This window comes from Callithrix jacchus, chromosome 5 (assembly GCF_049354715.1).
Source record: "Callithrix jacchus isolate 240 chromosome 5, calJac240_pri, whole genome shotgun sequence".
In the NCBI taxonomy this organism is placed as follows: domain Eukaryota; kingdom Metazoa; phylum Chordata; class Mammalia; order Primates; family Cebidae; genus Callithrix; species Callithrix jacchus.
The window spans coordinates 12181059-12192064 of NC_133506.1; the positions used below are offsets into that span (position 1 = coordinate 12181059).

Here is an 11006-nt window from a genome sequence, read left to right on the forward strand (position 1 = left end):
TTTCAAGAACGAAGCAGATGATAAGATGCAAGCCATGTCAGTTGTGTTACGTTGGAATTTCCAAATCTGTAATTAAGATTCTAATTTTTTTTTTTTTTTTTTTTTGAGACGGAGTCTCACTCTCACCCAGGCTGGATTGCAATGGCTCAATCTCAGCTCACTACAACCTCCGCCTCACAGGTTCAAGCAATTCTTCTGCCTCAGCCTCCTGAGTAGCTGGGACTACAGGCACCCACCACCACACCCAACTAATTCTTTTTGTATTTTTGGTAAAGATGGGGTTGCACCATGTTGGTCAGGCTCTTCTTGAACTCCTGACCTCATGATGATCCACTGGCCTCAGCCTCCCAAAGTGCTGGGATTACAGGCGTGAGCCACCACACCCGGCTAAGATTCTAATTTTTTTAATCAGCTGTTTTGGTTCGGGGCCACTTAGCAATCAAGAACAAAATGGAGGGGTTTATGACATCTCTTAAATACCGTTTATTCCTGCTGGTGTCCAAGCCAAATTATGTCATTTCCTCTGCTTTCCTGGGGAAACCAAATAGAGGGAGCAGGAAGCAAAGGGCTGGTGGGTTTTTCTCAGCGTTGGGCCCACTAGGCATAGCCAAATGGTGGAAGCCTCCACCCAAAGTTAATGGGTTTTCTAGGCTCACTTGCACATGAGCAGACTCCAAGAAGTTCCTTCTGGAGTTTCAAATGTGATAAAGTTGCAAATCTGCTCCCTGTCAGCTGGGAAGATGGTGACTTGTGCAGATGGCTGTTTCTAAAAGTCCAGCTGTCAGACTCTCATTCATGTCCACATCTTGTATATTTTTTCATGGTCAATAAACTGATTCAAATGATTTAAGTTATCCCATCTTTTTTTTTTTTTTTTTTTTTGAGACGGAGTCTCAGTCTGTCACCCAGGCTGTAGTGCAGTGATGCAATCTCAGCTCGCTGCAACCTCTGCCTCCCGGGTTCAAGCGATTCTCTTGCCTCAGCCTCCCGAGTAGCTGGGATTACAGGAATGGGCCACCATATCCAGCTAGTTTTTGTATTTTTAGTAGAGAAGGGGTTTCACCATGTTAGCCAGGATGGTCTTGATCTCCTGACCTCATGATCCGCCCGTCTCAGCTGTCCAAAGTGCTGGGATTATAGGTATGAACCACTGCACCCAGCCATTATCCCACCATTTAAAGAGAAAAGTCTCTATAATAACTTGAAACCATGGAGCTACTTTAATTTCACCACTGATTACTTTTTTCAGAAGTCCTAACTCTTCCTTTGACATGCAGAAACTAGCTTTTTCTCTCACTGGGATCTGAATTCAAAGTTAAGTTCTTCCTCACAAACAAAATATCATCAGTTTAATGTTCACCCCAGATGCCATCAGATTGAACTTGGTTGCGAGTTCGCGTCAGATAATAGGTTTCTTCTGGAGGAGCCTCTTCCATGGGAATTCCTAATTCAGCTTTTAGATCCCTCTGTGCTACTCAACTTAGGCCGCTGACATCATTTTTCTCAAGCTTGCCTGGATTACTTAATGGATGACTACAAACAAGTATTGGTGAAACTGCCTGGGTAGGTAATTTTAACATCTGATCTCTGCTGTCACAGGAACTCATTTTGGTGTTGAGTAAGAAGACACTAAGAGCTTGATGCAATAATCCATTCCCAGCATTTTCATTCAGGTGACAATTCTTGGTCTCAGCTCCAATTTGACTGCCATTTTCATCAATAAGAATACTCTTCTCTGTTGTACACAGAGGTTCACACCTGTCATCCCAGCATTTTGAGAGGCCAAAGTGGAAGGATCGTTTGAGTCCAGGAGTTCATGACCAGCCTGGGCAACATCACAAGATCCTGTCTCTGCAAAAATTTTAAAAATTTGTTGGGTGTGATGGTGCATGCCTGTAGTCTCAGCTACTCAGGAAGCTGAGACAGAAGGATCATGAGGTCAGGAGCCCAGGAGGTCAAGGCTGCAGTGAGCCATGATCACACCACTGCACTCTAGCCTGGGTCACAGGGCAAGACCCTGTCTCTAAAAAATAAATAAATAATGAATTTTTAAAAACAATACACTTGTCATGCTTGCTTCAGCAAACATAAACTAAAATTGGAACAAAACAGAGAAGATTAGCATGGCCCCTGTTCAAGGATGACATGCAAATTCGTGAAGCATTTTATATTTTTAAGACCATTCACACAATGAGGAAACTGCGTCAACTAACGGGCAAAACAACCAGCTAGCACCAAAATGGCAGGATCAAATTCACACATAACAATATTAACCTTAAATGTATATGGGCTAAATGCCCCAATCAAAAGACACAGATGGCAAATTGGATAAAAAGTCAAAATCCATCAGTGTGCTGTATTCAGGAAACCCATTTCATATGCAAAGACACACATAGGCTAAAAATAAAGGGATGGAGGAAGATTTACCAAGCAAATGGAGAGCAAAAAAGGCAGGAGTTGCAATCCTAGTCTCTGATAAAATGGACTTTAAACCAACAAAGATCAAAAGAGACAAAGAAGGACATTACATAACGGTAAAAGGATCAATGCAACAAGAAGCGCTAACAATCCTAAATATATACGCACCCAATACAGCAGCACCCAGATACATAGAGCAAGTTCTTAATGACCTTCAAAGAAACCATCATTCTCAGCAAACTGACACAAGAAGAGAAAATCAAACACCACATGTTCTCACTCATACATGGGTGTTGAACAGTGAGAACACAGGGAGGGGAGCATCACACACTAGGTTCTGTTGGGGGGGACTAGAGGAGGGACAGTGGGGGGTAGGGAGGTTGGGGAGGGATAACATAGGGAGAAATGCCAGATATAGGTGACAGAGGGATGGAGGCAGCAAACCACATTGCCACATATGTACCTAGGCCACAATCCTGCATGATCTGCACATGTACCCCAGAACCTAAAGTACAATAAAAAAAATTTTTTTTAATGAATACATTTGTCTACCAGGAGTTGAAATTGTTGCTCTTGGAGATGTCCAATACTTGTTTGAGGCATCGTCACAGTATGTCTGATCTGCAGTAGGAGACAGGCCTGGCACAAGGGTGGCATCAGTGGCCGGCTCTGACGTGCCTTGGGAGCTTTATAAATGGCTGTCCCTGAGTACATGTTCAAGACCTAAGGAGTGGCCATTTATTTTCTCTAATCAAGCTTTACTGAATTTTATAGGGGAATCATGTATAATGAGATTTGCAAAAATCCTAGGATGTCCTGCTCTGGAATGTCCACAATCTCATGTGATGGGGAAACATCAGAGGCTCAAAGGGAACTTGGGGACCTGCTATGGGAGCTAGAGGGCAGACACATAGCTGGTCGTGGAACATTAGAGACGAGACTTGGGCAGAGTCCAGGAAACAGTGAGAGAACAGGGCAGAGAAAGGGGCCCGATAAACCTGTACCAGGTTGTGTGGCATGGGCAGAACTTGTCACCTCTTTCTAACTCTGTAAGCCCAAGGCTTTCTATTAGCTTTTAGAGCTTGATATTTGGATCATTTTATGAGAGTCTATTAGGCTCAAAAACATCTTTGTTGAGCATTCACAAAACATGTGTTTGAAATCTGTTCCGCGTGCAAACATGTTCAAGTCAGTGAAAGTAAACAGTACGTCCTCAAGTTTTTTGGCACAAACCTTACTTTTAGCTTTTTCATCAATAAGAATACACTTCTCTGTTGTGCACAGTGGTTCACAAATATCAGGGCTGGATATTTGTATCTTTCTATGAGTGCCCACTGGGCCCAGTAATGTCTTTTCTGAGCTTCTACAAAACGTGTGTGTGAAAACATGTTGAATTCAGTGAAAGAAAACAGAGCATCATCAAGGTTTTTGGCAGAAACCAGGATTTTATCTTTTAGGGCTGAATTTGTATTTTCTTTCTTTCTTTCTTCTTTCTTTTTTTTTAAGACAGAGTATCGCTCTGTCACCCAGGCTAGAGTGCAGTGGCACCATGTGGGCTCACTGCAACCTCTGCTTCCTGGGTTCAAGTGATTCTCCTGCCTCAGCCTCCAGAGGAGCTGGGACTATAGGTGCACACTACCACACCTGGCTAATTTTTGTGTTTTTAGTAGAGATTCAGTTTCACCATGTTGGCCAGGCTGATCTTGAACCCCTGACCTCAGGTGATCCTCCTGCCTCGGCCTCTCAAAGTGCTGGGATTACACAGGCCTGAGCCACCATGCCCAACCAATATTTGTATTTTCTATGAGGGTTCACTAAGCTCAGAATTGAGTTGTCTGAGATCCCATAACAGGTGCCTTTGAAAAGAGTTACACAGCTCTAGCATAGACTGCGAGTGGGGGAGCGGCGAGAAATGAAACAGGGCAATCACCAGAGAACAGAATGCAGCGAACCCTATGTGCAAGACCAAAATGTGGGCAGCTAAGGTGCAGGCTGCTGGGCTCCACCCCACTGGCCAGCCTGTTAGGAACAAACACTGGCTGAGCCTGTCTCTGTGCTAGGCATGGTGGCCAGGCCTGGGGATACAGCGATGGAGGCCGCTGTCAAGGAGCCTTGAGCAGGCCAGCAGCTGAGCAGACTTGAACAATGCATGCAGGTTTTTAATTAGTGATTGATTAGGGCCACTAACAAGGGGATCTGGTTATTAAAATAAGGGGTTTTCTCCTAGTCTGGTGGGCAAGGGAAGGCCCTCCTGTGGAAATGATATTTGGGTTGAGACCTGAAGATTGAGAATGGAGCACATTAAATACCCATTCCTGGCTCTCCTCACTGCTGGTGGGAGTGCAAAATGGTACAACTCCTTTGAAAAACAATTTGGCACTTTCTAATAGTTCTAATAGTGGGCCAGCCATCCCTCTCCTAGGTATATACGTAGGAGAAGTGAAAGCATATGTCCCACAAATACTTGTACCCAAATGTTCATAGCGGCTTTCTTCATAAAAGCCCAATCCTGGAAAAAGAATCCAAATTCCCAGCTGGGTGCAGTGGCTCACGCCTGTAATCCCAGCACTTTGGGAGGCCAAGACGGGTAGATTAGCTGAGGTTAGGAGTTCAAGACCAGCCCGGCCACCAGGGTAAAACCCTGTCTCTACTGAAAATATAAAAATTAGCTGGGCTTGGTGGCGTGTGCCTTTAGTCTCAGCTACCCGGGAGGCTGAGACAGGAGAATCGCTTAAATCCAGGAGGTGGAGGTTGCAGTGAGCCGAGATCGAGTCACTGCACTCTAGCCTGGAAGACAGAGTGAGATTCTGTCTCAAAACAAAAGCAAACTCTCATCAACAGGTGAGTGGATAATAACAGTGAGATATATTTGTGCAATGGAATACTACTTAGGAATGAAAAGGAGTTAATTGTTGAAACAAAACAACATGGATGTATCACAGGGAAGCCAGATCCAAAAAAGTACACACCGCGTGATCCCATTTACACGGAGATGATAGCCATACTTTCATCTTTACATTCACTCAAGATGAGCTGATAAAGCACCTCTTTCATGAAATATTTCTATAATTTCTATAATTAGAAGTCAAAACTGCTCTCATCACATCTTTTGATGTTTATATGCACACTTTTGTTAAAAAAAGATTAATCTAGTTTTTAGGGCTAATATTGGGCTAATATTAGATGTTTCTGGCATATTCTTCATAAGGCCTTCAAACTAAGTTATGGTATAATATTTGCATTTAGAAAAACAAATACGCAAAGCATGTTTAGAGGTATTTACATGTTTTCTGATGTCAGCTGGAGGTAGGGAGGCCACCAGTGCTCTGAATCCAGAGGCTAAGATAAGCCACTTGTCAAGCTTGGCTGTTTGGAATTGTCTGTCCTTTGCAAAAGTGGATGAAATGAAGATACGGTAGTTAGTGCGCCACCCAGAAAAGTCAAAGTTCAGATTAGTCTCATTTTCTCACGTATTTAAGTGTCTTTGCCATCTGTGTGTCTTCTCCTGTGCCTCCAGCTCTCATCATCAGGAGATGAGGCCAGCCTGTTCGGAAGCCCACTCAGCCCATGCATAGATATGGCTACTATTTCCAGAATCCACTGACTCAGAGTTGCAGTCCAAAGTTATAAGACAGTGCCTTGAGGTAGGGAATGGGAAGCAATTGGGTCTCCAGGCTCACTGAGGAGTACTGACCTGCAATGCAATTCTCACATCAGCAAAGGTCCTCTGCCCATGGTTAGAGGACTCCTGGATTTGCTATGTCTAGCCTGATGGCTTCCTTCATGAGACCATCCATCCACATTTGACCCTTACCCAGGCCTGAAATTCTCCCCAGTTGCACTCCACCTACTTATGTCTATCACCTAGTTCAAAGCCAGTACAGCTCATCTCTGAACCCACAAAGATTTCCTTTATCCCACTAAAATGGCCTTAACATCTATCTCGAGGTCATGCAGCCATCTTGACGTTACTGTGCTGACATCGTCTCCTTCTTCTATGGATTCCCAAGCGGAGTACAGATTCCTTGGGAAGTAAGAGCTGGAACTTCAGCTTCTTTTACATCCCACACAGCACCCAGCACAGAGCACAGAGCTAAGCGCATCGACCCAGTGACTGACTGAATGAATAAAGACACGCTATCTCTCTTGTAGAAGCCCAGATTCCTCCTTCTTACAACTCCCACACCCACTCAGGAGATTCTACTGTGGCTTAAAAGAAGTTGCATCTCCATTAGTGTCAAAGCAACAGGAGATAAGTGGCTCAACGTGATCAGGAATAAATTTGTTTTTCCACTCACCTGAAAGCCCGAGTACTCCAGAGCTTGCCTGCACCATAAAAAGGCAATGTACAAAACTGTTGAAAAGAGATAACATGTTGGGTTTGTGAGAACATCTTTCAGATATATCAGAAACAATCCAGGTGGTAAACACTCTGACTCTTCAAGGAAAACCGAGGAAAGTGATTCCTACCATCTATTTTGGATCTACCATTTTTTGTTTCTGTCTTTTGAATATTCAAAATCCTTTAAGGGTATTTCACCATGCATGGGAGAAGGTCATGGCTCCTCAACAAATCGCAAGAGGTCTTTTATAGGCTGGACTCTGCTTCGTTCTCCAAGCTCCCCTTCCATACTCCTGATGTGTGCCAGACCCTTTCAAGCCCTTCCCCGCCCTCTGGAGAATCCCTACTCACCTCAGTGACCAGTTCAGACATGGTCTCAGGAAACCTTTTCTAAGATCCTATGTGAGGTAACCAACCCCCTTGACACCTTGTGACAGAATTATTCACTTTCATGTACATATCCCTTCATGAACTACGGGCACCTGCAGACCTTACCCTGTGTTTGGTTGCTTTGCTCTGCTCTCTACAGCTGACACCTAATTTTACCAGGCTGTCTCCAGGGACTCAAGCCCTTGGGATAGGGTCCTCGATGCTTCTCTACCTGCCTGACTTCTAAATTTCACTAAACTTCTATCCCATTCTCTTGAAAACATCAGAACTTACTCTGACATGCCCTGAGGAAGTTATTTCTCCACTGCTGTTCAAACCCACTCCCAGACTTGGCCTTCCCTGAGGAGAGCGTCTCGGCCAAATCCGACTGCCTCTAGCTCAAGTTTCCTTGGGGGGCCACCTGCCTCATCTACTAGGTCTTTCTAGAGCCACATGAAGAATCAATGTTCCAGTGTCAGCCAGCAGGGGGCAGTGTGGAAATACACACACTAGGCCCTTTTTTCAAAGGGTCGGCGTCTGTGCCTCTATGAAACATGGCTTGGGCCATTCCTCCAGTCCCATGGCCAGGTGGATCCTTCTTTTACCCTTCATTTCTATTAAATGAGAACATATCATTTCACTTACTGGATTGCTGGAAAGGCAGTGAGCTCTGCCAGACATTTATCTCTCAGTGCTCTCAGATCTGAGCCAGCAAGCCTGCTACATGCAAAAGCAGGAACATTAAATTCTTGAAGCTGGGAGAGAATAAGTGGGTTTCTAATCCTCTCTGGTGCATTCAGTTCTAGAAAGTGCTTCTTTGTATCCTATTGGAATATTTGTATGTATGTGTTTTTTTGTTTTGTTTTGTTTGTTTTTTTGAGACAGAGTCTTGCTCTGTTGCCCAGGCTGAAGTGCAGTGGCACGATCTCAGCTCACTGCAACCTCTGCCTCCTGGGTTCAAAGAATTTTCCTGCCTCAGCCTCCCGAGTAGCTGGGATTACAGGCACATGTCACCACACCTGGCTAATTTTTGTGTTTTTAGTACAGACAGGGCTTCACTATGTTGGCCAGACTGGTATATGTATGTTTCAAACATACTTTAAAACATAATTTCTTTTTAGGGATAGGGTCACGCTATGTTTCGTGCAGTGGCTATTCACAGGTGTGATCATAACACACTGCATCCTAGAACTATGAGACTCAAGCAATCCTCCCGCCCCAGCCTCCCACATAATTGGGACTACGAGTGTATACCACCATGCCTGGCCTTTAAACATGCTTTTAAATGTGTCAGATTTCCTTTCTCTGTTGAGTAAAAAGAATTATCTAATGTTGACAAAGAGTCAAATCCTCCATGTTTAATCATTTACCTCACAGTGCAGATTTCTTAATGAATTCTGTTATTGAATCCACAAAATTCAACATCGTGTTATTTTGGCCCTGCAAGCATAACTTCAAGCCATTCTGCATACTGAATGTGCTGCTGACGTAAACGTAAGCAAATCACTCAGAAGTGGATACACTTCATTGCATTATCAGTACCGTGAAAAAATATTTCTATATCGTGATTCATTTTGAGAATGAGCACTTTCTTCTTGAAATGTGTGTAATCTCTTGGTCTCAGGGAGCTAAGGAACAGCTTACAAAGGGGTTTTTTATGCCCCACTAATTACATAGCTTAAATCAGGCTGGGTAAACATGTACCCCAAATGCAAATCATCAATCTCCATATGTTTAAGAAGTAGTGTAGACGTGCTGCTGCAGCATGCCCCCAGGAAGTTCTGGACTTTAAACGGCATCTTCTAAATCACCAGCAAGAACAATCAATTTATATCTTGGCTGAGGATCTTTACCAGAATCCCAGATACCACAGGAGTTAAGCACTGAACCAATACAGGCCAGCTGCAAATAAGACCCATGGCTATAGTTTGGATATTTGACCCCCTCCCAACCAGGAAAAAAATCTCATGTTGAAATTTCATCCCCAGTGTCAGAGGTGGGCCCAGTGGGAGGTTTGGGTCATGGGAGCAGATCTCTCATGAATGGCTTGCTGTCATCCTCACAGGAGTGAGTTCTCACTCTTAGTTACCCCAAGAGCCAGTTGTTGAAAAGAGCACAGAACCTCTTCCTCCCTCGTCTTCCCTCCTTTCTCCCCGTGATCTGCAGTGGCTCACCCTCCCCTTCCACCAGGAGTAGAAGAAGCCAAAGGCCCTCATCAGAAGCAGATATTGGTACCTGCTTTCTATATAGTCTGCAGAACCATGAACCAAGTAAATCTATTTTCTTTATACATTACCGAGCCTCAAGTATTCTTTTATAACAGCGCAAGCAGGCTAAGATAGCCCCATCTGTGGTCAGTCACCAAGGCCTCCTCTCTCATGTGAGCTTTGTACCTTACTCTGTTTGATAAAGTTGTTTCTCATGGGGATACGAATTAACAATTCTGATATGATATGGAATTGAAAATTAATTAAATAAACGGTGGATGGTAGGAGCCAGGTCGCTTACTGCTGGAATGCAAATTTACAGATAGGCCATGGGAGGAGGCTAGAATGATCCACTTAACAATGGAGCAGAGCCCAGTCGGTGCCGCATCCCCATCCCGCAGCCATGGCCATCTACAAACTGGTGCTGATCCGGCACGTGGAACTTGGAGAACTGCTTCAGCGGCTGGTACGACGCCGATCTGAGTCCAGCGGGCCACGAGGAGGCAAAGCGTGGCGGGCAGGCGCTGCGAGATACTGGCTATGAGTTTGACATCTGCTTCACCTCAGTGCAGAAGAGAGCGATCCGGATGCTCTGGACAGTGCTAGATGCCATTGATCAAATGTGGCTGCCAGTAGTGAGGACTTGGCGCCTCAATGAGCGGCACTATGGGGGTCTAACTGGTCTCAATAAAGCAGAAACTGCTGCAAAGCATGGTGAGACCCAGGTGAAGATACGGAGGCGCTCCTACGATGTCCCACCACCTCCGATGGAGCCCGACCATCCTTTCTACAGAAACATCAGTAAGGATCGCAGGTATGCAGACCTCACAGAAGATCAGTTACCCTCTTTTGAGAGTCTGAAGGACACGATTGCTAGAGCTCTGCCCTTCTGTAATGAAGAAATAGTTCCCCAGATCAAGGAGGGGAAACGGGTACTGATTGCAGCCCATGGCAACAGCCTCCGGGCATTGTCAAGCATCTGGAGGGTCTCTCTGAAGAGGCTATCATGGAGCTGAACTTGCCGACTGGTATTCCCATTGTCTATGAATTGGACAAGAATTTGAAACCCATCAAGCCCATGCAGTTTCTGGGGGATGAAGAGACAGTGCGTAAAGCCATGGAAGCTGTGGCTGCCCAGGGGAAGGCCAAGAAGTGAAGGCCAGCGGGCAGGCTGTTGTCCCCAGGAGCACCCTCCCTGCCTGTTGCATCCCTTTACCCCTCCCTCCTGCACATGTCACACTAACCACATCTGTAGACATCTTGAGTCGTAGCTGCAGATGAGGACTGGTGGCTCCCATTTTCATTTTACAGCCATTTTGTCTCCTGTACCCACTCCCTTCATACATTCTAGTCAGAATTGCACTTCTAGGGCACAGGTTCTCAGTCCAAGCTGTAGAAAGGCTAGCCTTATGCAAGAGAGCTGAAAGGTAGTGATGGGCTTTTGCAAGTGCTTTGTTTACTAAGGACTTGAAGGGAGGAACATGCTAGGCTGTGATCAATGGAGAGAAGCAAGAGAGCCTGTCTACCCACAGGAGCCAGTCCTCTGCTCGTCTGCAGTCAGGCCACTGCCTGGGGGCTCTAGTCATTCCAGTGGCAGATGAATGTAACCTGCATGTTTCCTCCCTGACCCCAGAGAAGCTGGCTCTAGAAGGTTGGGATGAATCCTGAAT

General features: G+C 45.1%; 1 non-coding gene and 2 pseudogenes across 1 annotated transcript; 2 read left to right on the forward strand and 1 right to left on the reverse strand.

The window, feature by feature from the left end:
* Positions 1–1226: 1226 nt before the first annotated feature.
* LOC100413662 (isopentenyl-diphosphate Delta-isomerase 1 pseudogene) lies at positions 1227–7132 on the reverse strand (annotated as a pseudogene).
* LOC118154196 (U6 spliceosomal RNA) lies at positions 2072–2175 on the forward strand. Its single transcript, XR_004744089.2, has one exon. It is a non-coding gene; the product is annotated as a U6 spliceosomal RNA (small nuclear RNA).
* Positions 7133–9739: 2607 nt separating the features above from the next.
* Positions 9740–10592, forward strand: LOC100399189 (phosphoglycerate mutase 1-like; annotated as a pseudogene).
* Positions 10593–11006: the final 414 nt, after the last annotated feature.